Source organism: Psittacula echo, assembly GCF_963264785.1.
Source record: "Psittacula echo genome assembly, chromosome: 4".
NCBI lineage: Eukaryota > Metazoa > Chordata > Aves > Psittaciformes > Psittacidae > Psittacula > Psittacula echo.
The window spans coordinates 42,564,198-42,584,757 of record NC_137738.1 but is presented as its reverse complement, the minus strand read 5'-3'; positions in this window follow the sequence as shown (position 1 = coordinate 42,584,757).

The following is a 20,560-nucleotide window of genomic DNA, read 5'->3' as shown; positions in this document are numbered from 1 at the left end:
AGAGTCATTTTTCTTTTCTGTCTTGTCCTTTCCTTTCCAACATATATATTACAAATTGATCTAGCTAAGTAAGTTTTGTAGTTTAGCTGCTTACAAATTGTCACTGTTCTTTTGCCAAGGGGGAAATATTTTAAATTTTTGTAGCAAAGTGCTTTGCCTTCACTGAATCTGAGAAATTTTAAAAAAATGAATCTTAGACTTTTCTTAATAAGAATAACAATGTTTAAAATCTAAATGGATATCATGCACTATAACTACTCTGGAGAGGTTGTCTTTTAAAGTAGCTGGTTTGAGAAAAGCAAACCTTGCAATTGTTTGAAACAGGAAGAATGTTAAATAAAATACATAACCCCACAATTTCCCCTCTTTATGAACAGCAGTGCATAAACCCGGAAAGGGTAAAGCTGAAATTTGCTCCATGGCATTCCCAGGACTCATTCTACTGCTGGACTACGCTTGCTGTCTAGAAAAGTCCACCTCCCAAATCTCAGATAAAATAGAAATTACCAGCAGTGGAAGGAAATCTCTATTAAAATCCATTACCTCAATACTGTCAGCAGACAAATCTGTGCCAGTTATGCGTGTCTTAATTTTGCAGTAAGATCTATTCCAAAAGGGCTGAGATGTTTAATTTTCCTCTGGACTGATCATTTTCATATCAGTTTATAGAGAAAGCTGGTTTATCTGTGGGCATAATGTTGAAAGCAATTTATGTATACCGTCTTCTTACGGCCTCTGTGCTTGCTATTGAGCTTGAGGGGACATGAAACACTTTTTCTGGAATCTGCAAAGCAAAACCTGTATATTCACAGTAGAAGGACTGGTTCAGATAATCACAGATCCAGAGACCTGGACTAGTACTTGAGCTGGAAATACCAGAAGATTATTTTTTTCCAGTGCTGCTTCCATATTATATTATATTATATTCTATTTATAGACCAAGATGGAAAAAGGCACACAAGAAATACTTTACAGTAAGGCAGAAGAGTCCAAGGAAGAGAATAGGCTAAATGCATATTTCATAAAAGGCTTTATTTTTGGCTTAGTTTTATACCATAGTGAAAAATTTGGTCTGAAAAAGTGAATTCTCTCTTTTTTAAAATGTTGGACAGTCCCACAAAATCTATTGCCGGTAACTTGTAGATAATGCCCTGTGGCTAAATGTCTTCTGTAATATTTATTCAATATATTTTTGTATATAGAAGATAAAAGCGTGTCTACAGCATATTTTTATGAACCAGTTTGCTAGAATATCTAGTGGGTTTTTTTGTTTATTTGACTAGCTTTTGTTGGTTGGTTTGGTTGTTTGTTCTGGTTTTTCGGGGTTTGTTTTTATTTTTTCTTGTGGAGAAAGCAGACTAAACCAGAATAACTGCTGGAGGCATCATGACACCTTAGCTACATTTCAATTAGACAATACGATAGATTATTTATGTGCTGTGGTGGGCTGACTTTGAAGTCTGCCAGCCACCCATCCACCCACCCATACAGCCAGCCCTCAATGCCTCAACAATGGAGAGAAAATGATGGGAAATCTCCTGACTTGAGATAAAAACATGGAAATCAATTACCAATTACTGTCACAGGCAAAACAGACTTGACCTGTGGAAATACCATTATATGTGTATTGGGTGTAGGTTGCTAAGTGTTGACAATGGGGAGCTGCATCTGTCATGGTGCAGCCCTGCAGGGCGCCCCCTCCCACCTCTGCCTCCCACTTCCAGCACCTGACCACCTTCATCCAATACACTTGTACTAACAGTGTCCCCAGCAGAAAAATTGGAACTGTCTTTACGTTGAAGACCCTTGAGCTACCGTTACCTTACAACATGGTGTCTCAGGTGAGTAAATACAGGACATCATTGATAACACAGGGACAATTTTCAAATGCAGGAAAATTTAGCAGCTAAGTCCATATTTTAGCCTTTAAACTGACCTGCAAATAATTTTTGATCATCACTTTACCATCCAGATCCTGAGCTAAGCTCCTTAACACTGGTATAGCATTTGCAGTATTGCAGTATATATGACTTCTTCAAAGTTTGTGATTTTCCTGAATTTCACTTGAAGGTGAGCTCACAGCAGGCACTAGAAACAATCCCCAGGGAAGACAGTTCCAAGTCTGTCTAAGGATAGCCAGTGTCAGGTTGGCCTCATGGCAACCTGGTACATGGTACAGTGACAGTGAAGGCTACTCAACACCACAAGATGGCTACAACATAGGACTTTATGTTTCTTGATCTCCAAAGAGTGGTAAACTCACTTTTGGTCAGCATGATGCCGCATTATTTAGTTTACTGTTTTGGAGTATATGAGTTTTTCTTCTTCCTTCTTATTTCCTTTCTTTTTTCTTTTTTTTTTTTTTTTTTTAATTTCTTAATCTGCCACTCAACTAGGCATGAAAATATGATGGGATGCACCCACTGATCAACAGCAAAGGCTCAGTTACTGAGTTAAATATTGCTGCCTTCTGCTAACAAATCCAACACAAGGCAGGCATAGAAGATGGGGGAGATACAGAGGAATGACCGAACTGGCTGGCTGCTTACAGCTATGAAAAATTGAAATACACCATTTAAGTGAAGTTGAGGCTTCTTCTTAGGTTGTTCCTTTAGGCATCACTTCATATGATTTCTTTCAGCAGCTCAACTGGCTTGAATATCTACTTCAAACATTCTGTAACTCCAGATCTGTAGCCTGAAATTTCCACCAGTGCAACTTATTTTCACCAGATGTTGAGCATCTGTCATTCTTAATTAAACCAACAGGAGCTGAGGCTGTGGAAAAGCATGCACTTTTAAAGGTGACTTGCAGTGGGATGGAAAACTGGAATTTTGGCCTTTCTGCTTCTTCATGATGTGAAAAAACTTTCTCCTTTTGAGTCTGAGTTTATTTTATTTAAATGATATGCTTAGAAATATCAGCAATATAAAGTCAAGCATTTCCTGGTTTTGCTAGGGAACTCTTTGGAGGCTTCATCTCCACATATTATTTATTTGTACTGAAGTATGGCTGAATAGGGATCAGAGCTGCATTGTGCATGTATGATTTGTATAGCATCTGGCACAATCTTTGTTTGCTCTTAAAAGCTCTGTGGGTTTTAAATCTTAAACAAAAGAGTGTTTTCTCACAAGGTTTTTTATGTAGAGCTGTTGAATCGGTGTGTTTAAGAAGAGGGAAAAAAATTCCTTTGCCATTTCATCAGTATGGGCAGAAAATGTTTTAGCTTGATCTCACGTGATGTTGGTTAACCTGGGAAAGAGTGTATCATTGTTTATAATTAAAATACGTTTTGTATAAATGTCTTTCAGAACTGTGAACATAATAGACTTTCAAATATTTGATATACATTAGTGAGCTTTCTCTATAGAAGGTGTTAATCATCAGTGGAAAAGATACTTTATTTTTCTTTAGCCATAATAAAGCTAAATGTTTTGGACAATATATTTGGATAGGTTAGAAAGTTTGAATCAACCAGTTTCTATTATCTTTTTGATTTTTGCTGCCATAACAAGATGAATTCTTCTTCTGGTCTTAAGTCTTTGTAGGAAAAAAACAAAACAAAACAAGACAAATCAAACCAAGCTATCACAAGAAAAGTAAATCGAAATTCTAAATTCTAGAAATAAAAACCAAAGGCTCAAACTGAAATATGCAAATTTTAAAAATAATAAAGGTTAAGGGACCTTTGTGAGATATGTAATAAAGAAGCAAATACAGGTACAGCTTGATGATATTTTCATTTGTGTGGTACCTCTGAAAGAAATTTAACTTAATTGCTTAAGTAGAAATCTGTCCTTTGGAGCTCCCTCTGTTTTCCTTTTCATTTTCTCCATACTTCCGGCTACACTGAAAGCCTTAATTGTGCAGAGACAAACTACCTCTTTCAGCTGAGTCAGAGACACCTATAAAATCTGAGCTGTTTGAATCAGATGGGGGAAATGTAAACAGGCTCAATCATGCATGAAAGTTTTCTCACAGTATGCAAATACAGAATATATAATTTGAGAGTACCTAAAGTGCAAAAAATTGTATCATTTGCATGGCAAGTTCAGGGTTAATAAAAGAGAAGCTGAAGCAGAAAGCCAGCTTCCACAGAAACAAGGAGCAGAGCATGAAATTTTTTTCACTGAACAAGTATTAATCAAGCATCTATAACAGTTAAAAAAGACACTACATGCAGGGAATGTTAGTATCTTTTCATCTGTAAGGAAACGATAACCCACAAAATCACTAAGGCAACTTACCTGGCCCTATGTGCACAGCTGCTGTTGATTTCACAGGAAAACAAAAGCATAGAAGAAAAGGCAGAACCAACTTTTATAGATAAACATATGGATTGATGTTTTTGTTTCCCTACACGTTTAAGAATCTAGTGGATAGGTGTACTAGATTATTTTTTACCACCTGATATTTTAAACAGTAGCTATAACTTTTAAAACTGATTAGTGCAGTGTAGTGTTCATCTTGCAGCACTGGTCTTTATCTAACAGAAAACTTTGCTAAGCCGAGTTATTTTACTTTTCTTTTTCCTTTGGCAATGGACCACATGTAATTGTAATGTGAGTTAATCCTGATAGTTGTAGCGTTAGAATGGTGTGGTGAAGATCCAAACCAGTTTTTTTGTATGCAGCTAAAGTACTTCCTACTTATACTGTCGATCTTTGTACATCATTCCTGTTAGCATATGTTCTGTAGCTTCTTTTTGATCAGTGTTTGAGTTGCAAACAATCTGCCTAAATTGTCAGGGGTTCTTTAGATACTGTGAGAAGATATAAAGATCTCTACCTTTAACTTCTCAGTTTGTTTTGGATGCTTTTATCTTAAAGATGTAGGACAAATGCCTATTTTGTTAAAAAAGTTCAGTCTCAGTTTTTATATAATCTATGTTTAAAGAACATTACAGCTTTTCACATATCTTTTCACTTTAAAAAAGAGGCAGGCAGAAAAAAGTCTACTTTTAAACACGATATTAGGATTTGTGGCATTCAATCTAGTTAGGTGTGACTAAACCTCAGACTAACAGTAGGTGTTAACATGTTGCATGTGAGCTACATAAAACACCAGCAAACTCTGCTGAATCTTTTTCACACTGAGGAAGAAAACCCACAACCACAAAAATAAATAAAAAACCTGAACAGAAAAAAAAAAATATACAACTTTGCTGAAAAAAATAAATACAGCGTGCATTGATAACCACATTTATTTATTTTCAAGAGGAAAAGTAAATGTCAATAGGGAAATTGGCTTTTCCAAGATCTCATCTTTGTGTTAAAGGGAGCAATATTAGAGAGGATTTAAGGGTTTCACATTCACGCAGATGCAAAGCAGCTGATTCAAGGTGCACCAAAGTGAAACCACTGAGATAAATGCATGGCTTTTGAAAGGAGCTTTGACAATGAAAACCTTCTTTTACATTCAAAAACACTCAGAAAAGCTCAACTCTGGAGGCACTGAGACAAGGAATAGTGAAGAGCAAATCCTAGGACACAGAGAGAATAAGGCACTGCTTCTATGGTTGCTGTAGGATTGCCTTCCCTTGCCTGCATGCTCTTCTGGTGAGCTGTCTTTCCCAGTAATCAGGAACTTACCCTTGCCTTGCATGAAGTAACATGCTTTTTCCACTTTTAACCATGTTTATTTTTAACAAATTAATTCAATAGACCTGACAAATTAGCACACTTTTTAATCTCCCTGGAGTTATGAGGTTTGCATAAGGCAGCATTGTAAACAAAGACTTTTACTTTTTGAGATCTAGGCAAACTTGGGGGTCCGTCCTTGTCTGCTAGAAGGGATCTGAAACCTGGTACTGTCAGCTGTCAGGATGCAGAGGGCAAACATACCCTGTCAGGAATTCCCTGGTGTCTTTGGAAAAGAGACCTGCAGAGATGGGAAATCCTGTGGCTTCAGGAGTCACATATTCTGATGTAAAAGGCCTGCTTAAACAGGAACACTTAAAAAAAAATTTGGTGGCAGCTTGAATTATCCTTCAGGTCTGGTGCCTTTTGGCAAGTCACTGAAAGGTGATTGCTGTTTAAGGATGTCCAAACCCCTTCTAAGAGCTCACTGAAAATCAGCGTGGTTTTTTTTCCAGAAACCAAGAAGTTGTATGCATTCATGGAAAAAAGGTAACCAAACATAGAACTGGTAAAATATTCTTCAGTGAAGCTGATCCAAGAAGTTAATCGTAAATTAGTCTTTCGCTTTATTTATGGAGCAGAATTGTGCCTTAATGGTCTACTTACTGAGGCTCTGACTTCATCTGTCCACTACCTTGCAGTTTTCTAGAGGAAAGGAAATCATCTGTGCAGTGGGCAACACATGAAATGAGCCAGTGAGTGTGAAAGTTTCATCCCAGCTCCCCAAATAGAGATTGGTTGTCTGTGTTGAGTATGGCGCATTCTAAAACTCATAAAAAGGGTACGAGAACATTTGTGCTTGAGCTTCATCCTACAAAAACTCAGTATGAATTTCATTTCAGGAATATCTATTAGCATTGCATTCCCAGACTAATCATGTAATGTTTCTTGAAAATGTTCCTTTTTTTCACAGTTTTCTAAACCAACGGGGGACTTGAGCAGAGAGCCTTTAATCACTTGCTATCTCTATGTACTTTAAAGAAACCTGTAATAGACAGTTTGAAACTGTATTATGCAATGTTGTATGAATCAGTGCTGGAAACACTTATGAAATTTTAATCTAAAACCAATATTGACTTTCACAGACTTCATGCTGATATTTTTAAGTACTTTCATTGCAGTTCTTTTTGTAATACTTTAAAGACAGGGTAAAAACTTAATTTGATTTTGGACAAAATATCATATGAATGTATCTTTTGTACAAGGGAATTAAACAATTAAATCAGAGAAATAAGTAACTCAACTACTCTACCTAGATAGATGTAATCAGCTGATATCACTAAAAGTCAAGCTAAAGTATTGGAGAGAGAGAGAGTGAAACAGCACAGCTTCGTGTCAAACTATGGTTGTACAAGCTGCCCATTAACTGCCTATAGAAATGAATAAATATTTTTCAGTTTAACCTTGATATCAATTCAGAAACAGTTAATTCCACTCCTCTGCCCTTATTATTAAGAAGACAAACAAACAAGAACACGGAACATTTTACTCGTTTTGCATACCCTGAAAAGGTTTCCTTTTTTTTCCAAGAATGCAGATCTTAATACTTCCTTTTTGTGTAACTATGAAGTCTTACCCACTTCAGGAGGGCTCCTCATGAGTCTATGCTCAAATTAGGAGTAATTTTAATACATTCTGAGGACCACAGCCTTGGTTGTAATAAGAGAAATCCTTGTTCTTTAACTTTGTGATTAAGAACACAGGGGATTTCCACTCTTGATGTCTGCATCAAAGGCCAAGGATAAAGAAGTAAAATCATACAAGTGAAATTTCACCTGTCTTGCTTACAGCAGGAACATAACATATTAGCTAACATTTTTTTCTTTTTTTTTTTTTTTCATGAGAATATTGTCACTTTGACCAGCGTGACTTTAAAACAGTTTCAGTTTCCTGTTTCTTATAATAATTTTAGAGGTAGCTCCTAGCTAGCTTCACTAGCTCCTGAAGGAATTTTGCTTTGAGAAATGTGCTAAAGTCTTGAAGTTTAAAACCTGAGCAGCTGAAAAAAATCAGGGTGTATTGACTTGTGGCAGATGTTTTCCCAGCACTGCTCTCACAGCAAACTCCTGTTCCTACATCATCTTGCAAGTGCAGATTTACCCTTCTTGCCCATTTATCCCTCCCCTGGGTGCTGGATTCCATGGAAATAACAAAATGAGGCTTCATTAGCATTTCTGCAAGAGCCTTTGATCAGATGGCTCATTTAGGGGAAGAAAGGAAGAGTGGAAGGAGAAGGCCACATGGTTATTGCTCCTTGTTACTGCTGGCTGTTCTCTCCAGCCTTCCTGTTTCCGATGCTGACATGTCAAAAATCTCTAGAGATGTCAGTGTTTTTAAAATGAATACACAGATTTACTTTTCATGTGTGTCTTGGTTCTTTAAAAGGGAACAAACTCCCCACTCCCATCTGTATCTAATTCTTGCTGGATGCAACATGGATGCTGCCGTCCTCACCAGAAAGTCTATATGATTGATAGATGTTTGTTCCTGTTATGCAAATATCTAGCCACCTATTATGTGAGTGTAGGAAATGTGCACATGAACTTGGGCAGAGTTATCTGTGTGGGCAGAGCTATCAGTTCTGACAAAAGCAGTAGTTATCTCACCCACCATCTGAGTCTCCACTGCAGCTGATTTGAGTTAACAATAGCTGGCTACTTTAGAGGAATGAATACAACTTTTCTTACTTCTGAGGTGAAATCTTCACCTTGATTTAAATCCTTTTTTATTGACAAATGACCAGAGTGATTAAAAGGAACTGAGAAAACTTGTTTCTGTCACTAGAAGTTCATAGCAACAAATGCCATACAACTATGCTATAAAACTATCCCCAGAAGATGTTTGCAAGCAGTTGTGAGTAGAGTGTGAAGGGAACTGATAGCTACCATTGCCTGCTTTTGGTCTGCCAGTGTTATGGACAAAAAAAATGCAGTTCAGAGTAAAGAAGGCAACTTCTGTTTCCAGAACCTGATACCACGGCAGAATGCTGGAAAAGAAAAACAAATTGAAAGAGTCTGTTGTTAATCCTTCATTTCTCTGCCTCACCACTTCTCCTCACGTCTCTGCAACATCCTCAAGCAATGCCTTCTGCAGTTACTGTGAATGGCTTACCACCCCTCTGTTTCCCTTGAGTCTTCTTCTCCAAGCATATTTTAATGTCTTATCGTATGCATCCTGTGCATGTTTCAAAAAATCCAACCAATACTGTGTCCAGTATTGCATACAGACACTTCCCCTTCCTTATTTACCTTGGCCAATTTTTTACAACAGTAAGTAGTGTCTTCCAGCATCGCTTTAGGTCTTATTTCTATTCTTGCATCTCCAACTCAAAAAGCTGTCTGCTCTTTGTTCTAGCCTGACAAGTCGTTTTTTGTATGCAGACCAACCTGGCTGGAGATTTTCAGCCTGACTGTAGCTATATGAGCACAAAAGAGACAAGGCTCATATATTCTACAATTCCCTCTCTGCTCATATAAATTACAGACACGACAGATTAACGTTATCCTTTTACATCAATTGGGGACATAAAAAGTTCCTGTCACTGTACACATAGCCAGTATTTTTGTCCCTTTCTCCAACTCAGCAGCTCTGTTTTCCATCTGGATAGTCTCTGCCCTGCAGAGCTTATAGTTTGTTATGCCACTATGGTCTTTAGTTACTACCATAACAATCTAAAAGTTTATTAATATCATGCAGCACTTCTGGACTGGAGAGAGGATTAGATCTTAGAAGATCTTAGAAATTGCTGCAGACCAGGCAGCCCTTCCTTCTACAGGAAAATTCCCCCAGTGGAGAAAGAGGAGGCAGGAATGAGGACAGATGCCCCAGCATTAAAATTTGTCCTGTTAAATCCTGTTTGGGGTCCTCTGTAACTTCATGCTTCACCATTTTGTAGGTCATGCAACGAGATCTGAAGATGTTTTGGAGGAAGGGGATAAGAACAAGCTTCTCAGTTGAACATGAAAGGTAAAACTGGCCCTACCAAAATAATACAAATACTGGATACAACACTATGGTGCTATGGCTTTTTGCATAGGTGTAAATGGAAAAGCAAAGACATAAAAATACACACAAGTCTATCACAAATGCTAAATGAAGTAAAAGTTGTGTATAAATACATGAATACACATTTGTATTTAAAGATGTAAAAATAAATTTTATTACTACTATGATGTACAGTGTCTCCAAACATACTCCTTTTTTCCCTCGTTTGCAAATATAAACACTCACAAATGTGTTTTCCTGAATGCTTGAGTACTATTTGGTAACAATAAAATTGTAGCTAAGGAAAATAAGAGGCTCCTGGTCTTGGCTTTTTAACATCATAGCACTGCAACTTGTGATTTTTTTCCTCAGAGGACTCAAGCTTTCTCAAAGCAGAACAGCTCCCCTTGTGCTGCTTTTCTCAAGTTATGCTTAAAATGACCCATAAGCAGAGTGAGACTGGATGAACCTCTCTTCCACAGCCCTGTGAATTTTTAATGCCTGGCATTAAGGTGAAAATCATCATTTCTCTCTGCCTGCTGGGTGATGGGCCATCAATTAAATTCTCTTTTGTCCATATGTAAAATAGCTAATGGTTGCAGCTTCTTTCCATAATAGAGCCATTAGTGGTAATCTAAATGGCCCCTCTCTGCCAACCGGTTTACTCAGATGGGTATAGATGAATTGGCAGTAATGTGCCATATAAACTTGGCTTTGTAGATGTCCTGCAAGCAGCAAAAGTCTCTCAATATGATAGTTTGCTGCATTGTATTGCTGTTTGATATGTAACATAATTATATACTGGTGTGGCCGTAGTTGAATTTGCAAATGGTTTTCTATTCCAGGATTTCAGTTTACACAAATCTGGTTTGTGATACAACACAATGCATATACAAAATGTCTTCAATTTGGTAATGTGCATCTGATTCACATTGATTATACTCAGAGCTGGTATTCAAAGCCCTAAATAATCTTTGCTGTTTGCTAGCTTACAAATACAGCAGATAACTGTTAGGGAATTTGAGAATTTGAAACCCTTTGCAAATATGCCCATTTGACTGCTGCACAATTAATATTTGACATTTTATTTAGAAGTTGTCTTCTCTGAAGGACTCTGGCTTGTTCGTGGGCGATGGGGAGCACAGGGGGTCGCATTGCATCACACATCGCATCACAAAGCATTGCATTCCGTGGTAATGTTAAAGCAAGAAGGGAAAGCAAAGTACAAGCCACCTAGTGAACAGTGATGAATGTTTCAGTCATGTTCTTGCCCACACCCGTGTACAGTGGCTGAATAATCAGCAAGAAAAACCATAATTGTATTTGTATTTGCTATTTGACAAGTTTAATAAGCCAAGTAACTTATTCAGTAGGAAGACTGCAATGGTCCAGAGGAACATGTTTTTATTTTGTATTTTCCCAGCATTGAAGGTCATTAATGTATATCCAGCTGTTACCAGATGTGTTATTGTTTTGAACATATAGGAAGACTACAGCAATATGAAAAATCTTTGTAGCAGTTGGGAAAGATGTAGAGAGTATTTAAAAGTGAAGTTGCCAAAAGAGCAGATACATTCCTTGCACTACTTTAATGTTCAATGAATTAAAATGTGCCTTCAAGAGAGCACTTCTGTCCTCACAGTAATTCACCTAAATGGATCAATGTTTACTCATGGCTTTGTAAAACTTTTGGGGTTGTTTCTCTTTTCAGCAACGTGAGGGAGGAAAGAAAAAACTGGGAAGAAGAGATACTGGGAGAGAAGTTCCAAAAGCTATTGCCAGTAGTTCCACTCTACTCTCATTTGAGTCTGAAGTGGAATCCAAAGAGTTGATACTGAAACAAATTTAGATCAGTACTGAACGCTCCGCTGTCCTCTATGTTTATGTGCACACATTCAAGTTTATGCATGTATGCATACATTGTAATTAATGTATCTGTGTCCAATAAACACATACACACTTTTTTATGCTTGCTTTTCTTGACTGGCTCACTTGCTGCAGAATGTTTCCAATTTGGGTCATTTCTGTCCTCCTGCCAGTTTTCCAGTTCAGTGTGATCCAAATTAAATAACCTTCTATTGTACCATTCCTGATGAATGTCAGATTAATCTTAGCAGAATGTGGGACTTTGCCTGACAAGATGATTACTGCGATATTTAAACAACCCTTAGGGCCTTAATTCACTAACAATTTATGGTCCACCCTATATGTGAGTGCCATTCCTGTCTCCTGAATGTCCAGGTGCACTCTGCTGTGAAATATACAATATACTAATGTCTGGTGACAGGTACTCACTGTCTTTGTTACACAACAGAGTGTTTTAGATAGGATCCGAGGAGGACTTTGAAAATGCTCCCCTTCCCCTCCACCCCCAAACTCCAAGGAAAAAATTTCAACCCAAAGAAAAAGAGAAAAATGCTGACAGCAGTCAGGAGGAGCCAGGTACAGGAAAACCTCTCTTGCCTGCGTTTAAGCAGAGGAGCTGTGAACCGCACTGTGGTGACTGTCCCTACTCGTCACTCAGATCCAGTGAGGAGCACAGCCTCTGCTCCCTGCTAGAGCCAGCTGTGAGTGTGGGTACTGAAGGAGCTGGGGGCCAGCCGAGGAAAACCCTCACTGGAAACCCCAGTCCACAGTTCAGACACCAGACGAAGAGGCCAGAATAGAATCTGGGAAGTTCAGGAGGAATTTAAGAATGAAGCCAACATTTAATGAGGCTTGGGAAGAAATTTCCCCTAAGGGACTCTAATTGAATAGCTGCTGGCTGTAGGCTTTTTTCATTCTCTTTTAGAGCAGCAGCTGGTACTGGCCATTGCTGGAGACAGAAAAGCTGATGGGGTCAGAGATGGCAATGGCTGTCTTTAAGGCTTGTTCTAATTTGAGCTAATAGAACACAGATTCTAAGCAAAGGACACATCATGATGAGGATGTATTTGCAATGTATGAGTGAAGGAAATATCCCACTTTCCCTCTCACTTTGTATCCAGCCTGTCCCAGGATACAGGGTTATGTTTCACTCTCACAGTGTGCCTTTTTCTGTCTTATAACTGTAGTGTCATAAAGCAACTGGTAGTGTTTAGTGGCTCTCTGCACCTCCATCTTGAGGGACTGAAATTGATGTAATTTATCATGGCAGGTGAATATGCAAGCTGTGCCTCTTGCTCCATCACACAATGTAGCAGAAGAAGCAACAGACGAGTCAGAAATAACTTTCTCTTTTCTTTTTTTACCACAGCTTTCCGAAACAGCAACATCAGATGTCTGCATGGCTGGGATATCTAGGTACAGTAGCTCCTCTTAATGGAGTTGTGTACCACAGCACACTGTCAGAAGCTGTTAATGCCTTTTTACTGAACCATTCACTGTGCATCTATTTTGCCAGAAGAGGTAATAAAGAATGTATTTTGTTTTGTAACTTTTTTTTTTCCAAAAGAAAGAATTCCTTTCCTTGTGTTTATACCTTATCTTGATACATTTGTTCTGTCACTTAACACTGAAGGACTCTTGTATCTTTTATTTAACAGACATATCCCAAGCAGGACTGAGCAAATGAATGGGGCTGTCATTGCCTGGATTGGCATTTTTTTCTCCCTCCACACTTACTGTACCCTAATCATACAGTATCACCCCTGGTTTGATAGGTCCATCAAAAATCATAGCTCCAGGCCTTTTGATTCATGTACCAGTTCGTTCAGAAATTTAGGATGAAGATTACCAGGTCGCTCTGACTTGACTGCAATGAGCTCCTCGAGTTTTGGTTCCACCTCAGCTGTGTTACTTTGTGTTTCCACAGACTTATTTCCATTAACCTTCTTGCCTGCACTGTCTCTGAGAATCATTTCACTAATCCGTGCCCATATCCCATATGTGCCCATATATGTTTCACTATTCCGTGACAGGAAACATGGGTGTGAGTCATGCGCACAGGGGGTATCCAAGGGATACATAATCCTATCCCTGCTAGGAAGGATCCTTCATCATGAATATTGCAACTTGAATTCAGATATGCTGCTGCTATTATTTGGAGGAGAGGGACTCTGCAGGACTTGAGGGGAGAAGACAGCAAGTGACATGGTTTTGTTTAGGAAGGGACCTATCGCAACCACTTCTAGAATTTGCCCCAGTTAGCCTCACTTCTCAGAGGTGCTGGCCCTGCGCAGTCCCTGGGGTGGCTAGTAAGAACCACAGCTGCTCTGCACCTCTGCAGGCCAGGCTGCTTATGTCTGGGACTAATCAGAAATGCTTCAACCATGAAAAGGTTTGTGACTTTGAGAATATTTTACATATCCCTGCTAAGAAACATCAAAATAACCATAATCCCTTTGCAAACGTTAAGTCTTAACACAATCTTTTACTTGGCACTGTAGCCGTGAGCAGTCACACACACGTTAACAGCCCTAACTAGCAGAACAGTCAATAAAATAAAATAAAATAAAATAAAATAAAATAAAATAAAATAATAAAACCCTCCTGTTCCCAACAGTGCAGTCTGATCACAGTTGGGCTATATTTTTCTTCTGCAGAATTCAAAGTTTTTTTTAAATTCTGCACATCACAGCCATACTAAATATCCCCTTAGACAAGACACAAAGCTGCTGAGTAAGACCCCTGCAAATCAGGGATGCTTTTTCATGAGACCAACATGCATAATTTATATCTGCATACAATTAGCCTGTTTACATTTATACATCTTCTGTTTCCTTTTATGTAAAATGTTCCACAGGATACTTGGTAATGCATTCAAAGTAACCTGCTTCTTGTTGTTTTGTTATTTTGTTTTTTTAAGGCTTGAGGACTACTCAATTTATAAAACCTCACGCCTAATAAATACTTTATATGAATGCAAAAGCATTTTCTTACTGGGTAGCAATGGTTTTACATTAAAAATAGTCCTGTTTTTTTCCAGTTTTGAAGCTCTCTCAAGCAGTAGTCCTTGACACATACAAAAAATGTGTTTAAATTGTGGTTTTGTGAATGTATTCAGTGTCAGAGTCATAATCATCTCTACAGAATGGATACAACAGACCACAGTCCTTCCATCACCCCTGATCTGAAGCATCACTCCTTTAAGACTCCAAGATCCTTAGGGAGCTGAACTTGCTTCACTGGTCTTATGGAGTTTTTCTTTAACTCTTCTGTGCCTGGTCACCTTTATGGTGTCTCTTGGCCCAAATTAGATGGTGAGGTTACATGTACATGACAGATGATAACGAAGAAACTTGGTGTGATCCTCAGAAATACAGCTAGCCCACAGGAAAAGCTGGGAAGTGCAGTGGTAGGGCATGCCTGCACAGCAGGTAAGAAGATGGGGAGGGCTCACACTGAGACATTCACTGGGAAATGGGTGAGGATGAAAAGCACTCTCTGGGGCAGGGGGAACTGATCTGAGCAGGAGGGGTCATGGAGAAGGAGACCTCAGGGAAGGACAAGTGTCTGGGAGTGAATGAGCAGGGACAGAGGCTGGGAGAGGTGCTTTGGGAAAGGAGACTAAGATTTTCAGAAGAAAACTGTTTCTTGCTGAAGGGAAAGAAACCCTCTTATTCCCTGGGTAGCAAAGACCACATGCTTTTTATACAGACAATATTTAATAGTGAGGACATACAAATCATATCCCTCTGTAAACAACCCTACTAACTCTACTCACCTACAACGGGGGAGGTTGTGCCTATTGTAAAAACACCTACAGAGATATAACAAAGATTCTGTCTTTTGAAGCATGTCATGCTCACAGCAATGGAATTTTGAGTTCCCCACATACCCCTCTGCAATTTCTACCATGCAATGATGAGTCAGATCAGTAGTGTTTTAACTACCAGCTGCTGAACTTTGCATTTGAGTACCTGGGGAGAGACTGGCATTGTCTCCCTCAGCACACCCTGGCACTTAATCCTGGAGCATTTGTTCTTTGCAGTGGATTTCCTTTTCATATTCCACCCCCTATCTCCCCCTTCTCTTTTTTTTTTTTTTTACAGTATCCCCTGAGAGCACAGTAGCTATTTTCTACCCGTGAGTCAATGGTGAGAACCATGAAGAATTTGGTATAGGATGATCCAAGAGAAGAGGAATTACTGGTATCACTTTGCTCTCACTCAGCACCAACTCTCCAAAGAGCTGTTATTGTAATATAAAACACAGCTGGAACATAAAACATTGATCCTTATGAGTTTTTTCTTCAATCAATATTTCTTTATAGGGAACTTCACTTAGGATGCAATAAAGAGGTAGATCATAACTGCTATGTACCACAGGATACAAGGGTTCATTTTAGGTGCTCTGAGTCCTGCTGGTATTGAAAGGAGACTGCAGTGTCACAGCAGGCCAGAAGATGATACATTTGGTGTCTGGGCTCTACAGTCTGTGATGCTGTTGGTGAGAACTAAGACCTCTCAGATAGCTCCCAAGGGCACAACCCTTGAGTCTGCAGTTCTTGACCTCTCCTGTACCTTAGTCTCCAGGAAGTTATTTCTCTGTTATATTCTTACTCATCAGCTTTGAGACTCATAGTTCTCCAGATGAGGAACAGGATGACTAAATACTGACCTGGATAAGTCCAAATTATCTAGATTCTTATAAAGCCTGAAGGATTGAAAATGAGCAGAGAAGAAAAATCACAAAAATTATTTACACAGAAACAAGCTGCCTGGCATAAAAAGACAAATAAAACATCCATCTCAGCAGTGCGTTATTAAAATGAATTCTGTTAGGAGCCCAGGAAGAGCTCAGAACCACCTCACAAGGCAATAAGGGAAGAATATCAGATAGGAATTAGTGTTCATACAACCAGACAGATGGGTTGTCCCATGCAGCTCAGATATGGAAGGGGCATTTGCCTATTTTTTGAGACTGGAAAGCACCGAACAACTTTCATTGTAACAGTAAAACTTGTCTGTCAGATACTGAAACAGAGCAAGATAAGTTCATATTCTTACAGTTCCATGTTCAATGCTAAATAGAGAGTTCCTATTAAAATAAATGCAGGAAAATGAGAAGGAAAAAAACATTCTGGGACAAGTTAATCTTTGGTCTTATTGTACCACTTGCCATTATTTTTGAAAACATCCCCCTTTTTATTTCAATTTTATTTTTAGGAAGGTGTTTCAGTCCTTTCCCACTATCCTCTGCTGTTCATTGTGAAATTAACAACTAATTAATGCTGTTGAAACTGAGTTGGACTTCTGTTGCCCAGTGCTGCCCAGAGATCTTTGTCAGTATATGAGCATCATTACTCTGCCATTTTTCATTTTCCATAAGCCAGTGACCAACAGGCATCATCCTGTCTCAAGCAGCCCAGACATTTAGTTAAGTCTCAACAACATATAACAAATAGCAGGGAAGAGAAAGATAAAGATTACAGAGGCCAAAGCCAAAAACAGAATAGGATAGCCACAGATCATTTGGTTGTTCTAAAATTAATAGATGCTGGCAATTGTCCTTCGACCCTTTACAGACATGCCCTGCAAAATGGGTTATATGTGGCACTAAATCTCTCAGTGTTGTCTCATTTCCAGTTACCATCTGAGGGTAGGGCTCTTAGTAAGCTTTGTTTGCTTCCTCTGATTTTCTGAATCTCCTCTCAGTTTGGTTCCTAACACATGGCAGAAGAAAAGATATTGCCTGTCTTCCCTCTTTCCAACTCTGCTCCTGTCTTCACTTCAACCCCACGGGTTTTAGTGCTGAGAAGGTGCATCCCAGATGAATCCCATTGTGGATGGGGAATGAGGGATCTTCACAGACTGACTAAGATCACTACCACTGAAAACAGCTGAGAATAAGTACAGATCCTTCTGTTTTGGTGTAGAAACAGGTATCAGCTAGTTATAAATAAACTGATACAAAAACCTTGTAAGTTTTTAAGTAGATACTTGTGAGTTAAGGGATTGCTAGCCTTTAAGCAGTAGGGCTCATCTACCCCATTTTCCTCTTTTTTCTTTCTAGCTATTCTTCCCTTAGATGCACAGTGAGAGAGAAACAAACAATTGAAACAAGCAGGAATGGTGGTTGACTTGCTATATCAGGAGGTCAATACTAACATATTTCTGAGTCACTGAACTGCGCAATGAAAATGCTGATTATTTCAGGGAGATGGCAAAGAGTATGCACAAGCATGTACAATAACACATAAGCACAAGCTTATGCAAGACATGCACACATATGTAGTACACACACACTCGCACTCATGTAAATAAATATCACAGTGATATCTAATGAAAAAAATGGGTATTTTCTCAGGCAATTCCAGATAAAATGATTGCTTGTTTGATCTACTATATTGACTGTGAAGAGAAAACAAGATGGAAACGTAGGCAGAGGTATGATGTGGGCAGAGAGTGTTAGAAACTTCAGAATTATATCTTAGTGCAAAAATGTTTTGGCAGAGCACATAGGTGTAAAAATCTGAAGATAGAATGAGAGGGAATTCAATTTCCTCCATTTTGAGCCTTTCTTTTACTAAAGAGGTGAAAAGTTTTTAAAACATTGAAGAGAAACATGGGTTGTTTGAGCTGTGAAAAACTCAGCTTAGTTCACACAAGCATTGCTGATTTTCTCACTTTCTGTTGATATGGTATGCATGGAGTTATCACACCAGTAATATTTCACTATGTTTCTCAGACCCCTGAAAGGTCACTGGATCAGTTGCTGACAAAGTTCTGCTACAAATGCTGATCATAGCTGCAGGATTCAGTGCTAGATAAGGTATGCCTGAGCATTTTTCACTTTGAAGTTCACTAAAAAGTTTAGGGAAACTACAAGTTATTTGCTACACTAAAACAGGACAAAAGAATAATGTTTGAAGTGAAGATGCTCCTCACTATCTATCAACTATCAACTGTATCAACTATCCAGCATGTTATGGATTAGCAGGTGGAAGTATTAGGAAAACCATGCCTAATTTGAGAATAAAGGATTTGCTACACTGCCAAAGGATAAAGATCTTCTGGTCTCTTTGAACCAACCTATTCCTCGTACCCTAAAACTCAGCAATGAAAAGTAAGCTCTTTGCAAAAAGAAAACTGGAAATCCCTTAAGATATGTAGTAAGTCTATCATTTAATGAAGTACATGAATAGTAATCATTAGTAAGTGTGTAAAATATTGGGTTACTCGCACAATAGCAAAAAGAAAGATTCTAAGAAAGCACATATATATCCTGAGGGGGTTGGGAGTGGTGGTGGAGAAGGCCATGAAAGAATGATCAATGAGTGAAAAATTGTCAAATGAGTTTCTGTTTCCAGACTTAATAAATGACTCTGACAATTCCTGTACTTTGTTGATTTGTAAAATAGTTTAACAGCTCAGTATGAACAATCTGTCAAGATTTAACTCTGTTGTAGAACTGAAATACAACCTTTTAGGGTTTTTTTCCTGCTCCTGCTCTGCTACATGCTCTGTCAGAGATCTAGTGTAGTAATGAGCAACCAAGAAAGGGTGTTTGTACAGAATTTCCTCTGTTCTATGATTTCATATTAATGCTGGAGCTCCAGAAGGGTCATTCAGGCTGCCTGACACTCATGCATGTGAATCTGAACTAGTCCTACTTTTTTGTTGCTGAAACCCACAGGATCTTGCTGGACGCAATCAACTTTGGGCTCTGCTGCTGTTAAGTTTCCATTATAAATGGTCTTCGCTGAGAATAATTCTGTGTCTCTGAGAGGGAAAGGGAATCTGTGACAGAGTTCTTCCAGAGTGTGTTAAGGAGTCAGAAGTTAGGATACTCATGTAACTCCATCTCTATTGTTGCTGAGGGAGGAGTTCACTTTACATGCATAGTGCAGGAGGTGGCTTCATAGTTCACTCTACTTTGACCTAATTTAAAATGCTTTCTGACATGCTTGTCCATAGCAACACACCATGAGTGTCTGAGAGATGGCCAGATTGATAAAGATGGTGCAAACCTGACATGCTGGCCATGGGTAGGCTGAGAAGCCCATTCTCCTGATTTACTGTCTAAGTCGCTGTCTAGGTATGCATCTGCTGCCTTCTCTAAGCATGCCTCCTGGGGTGGTAGAGAAGTAAAGAAAGAGTTATTGGCTTCTCAGCCACAAGAGATCAGAATCTACTGACACTGTGGTGTATGATGCCTCTCAAGTGACTCCTGAAATTTAATCTTGTTAATGCCATGAGGTGTCTATTTTGCACACAGATGGGGTATGAAGGTCTTGATTTTCAGCCAGCCTGAACAATGCTGGTTTGGTTCACAGGTTATGTAGAAACTGGATGGGGAGGTGATCTGAAAGCAGTGAAACACCTCTGTGATAAAAGCAGTGAGAAAGTGAATTTATTGAAGGTAAGACTGAGCATCTTCATACCCTCCAGGTAGTGAGATAGAGGACTTACAAACCTTAATGTTTTTATGACATTACTAGTCGTAATTCTAACCAGTAATGAACCTACTTGGAAGAATCATTTGCTGGTGTATTTCGTGTGCAATTTTGTTTTAATATATGTCCTTTACTCTTCAGATACTTAACTGATCTCACAACTGACATTTGGTGATGTTTATCTGTATAGATGAGTACTAGGTGAAGGAAGTTGAGGTTTTATGATATATTTGAGAGATGCTTAGGTACCTTGAAATATGCATATGTTATAATACATATCAATATAGTTATGCAAAACGGGTTACTGGGCAATATAAAACACATAAAAGTAATTGTTTAGACAGAATAGTGAGTGTAAACCATGATTTTGTACTGAAACTTCTTTCTGAAGAAAACAGGGATTTAGAATGCTGAACTGCTGGTGTTTTGGTAAATAAGAATCTGAGCTTTTTATGTGCGTTAGTTCAAAACTGTTTTTAAATAGTTCTAAACAATAACATTGCTTCAAAAATATTCCTGAGTAAGGTGAAAAAACTGTTTCTTAGGATGAGATCACCACTATCTAGATGTACATTTAGTTGCCGAGACACAAAGGCAATTCTAATCAAATGCAGGTGGC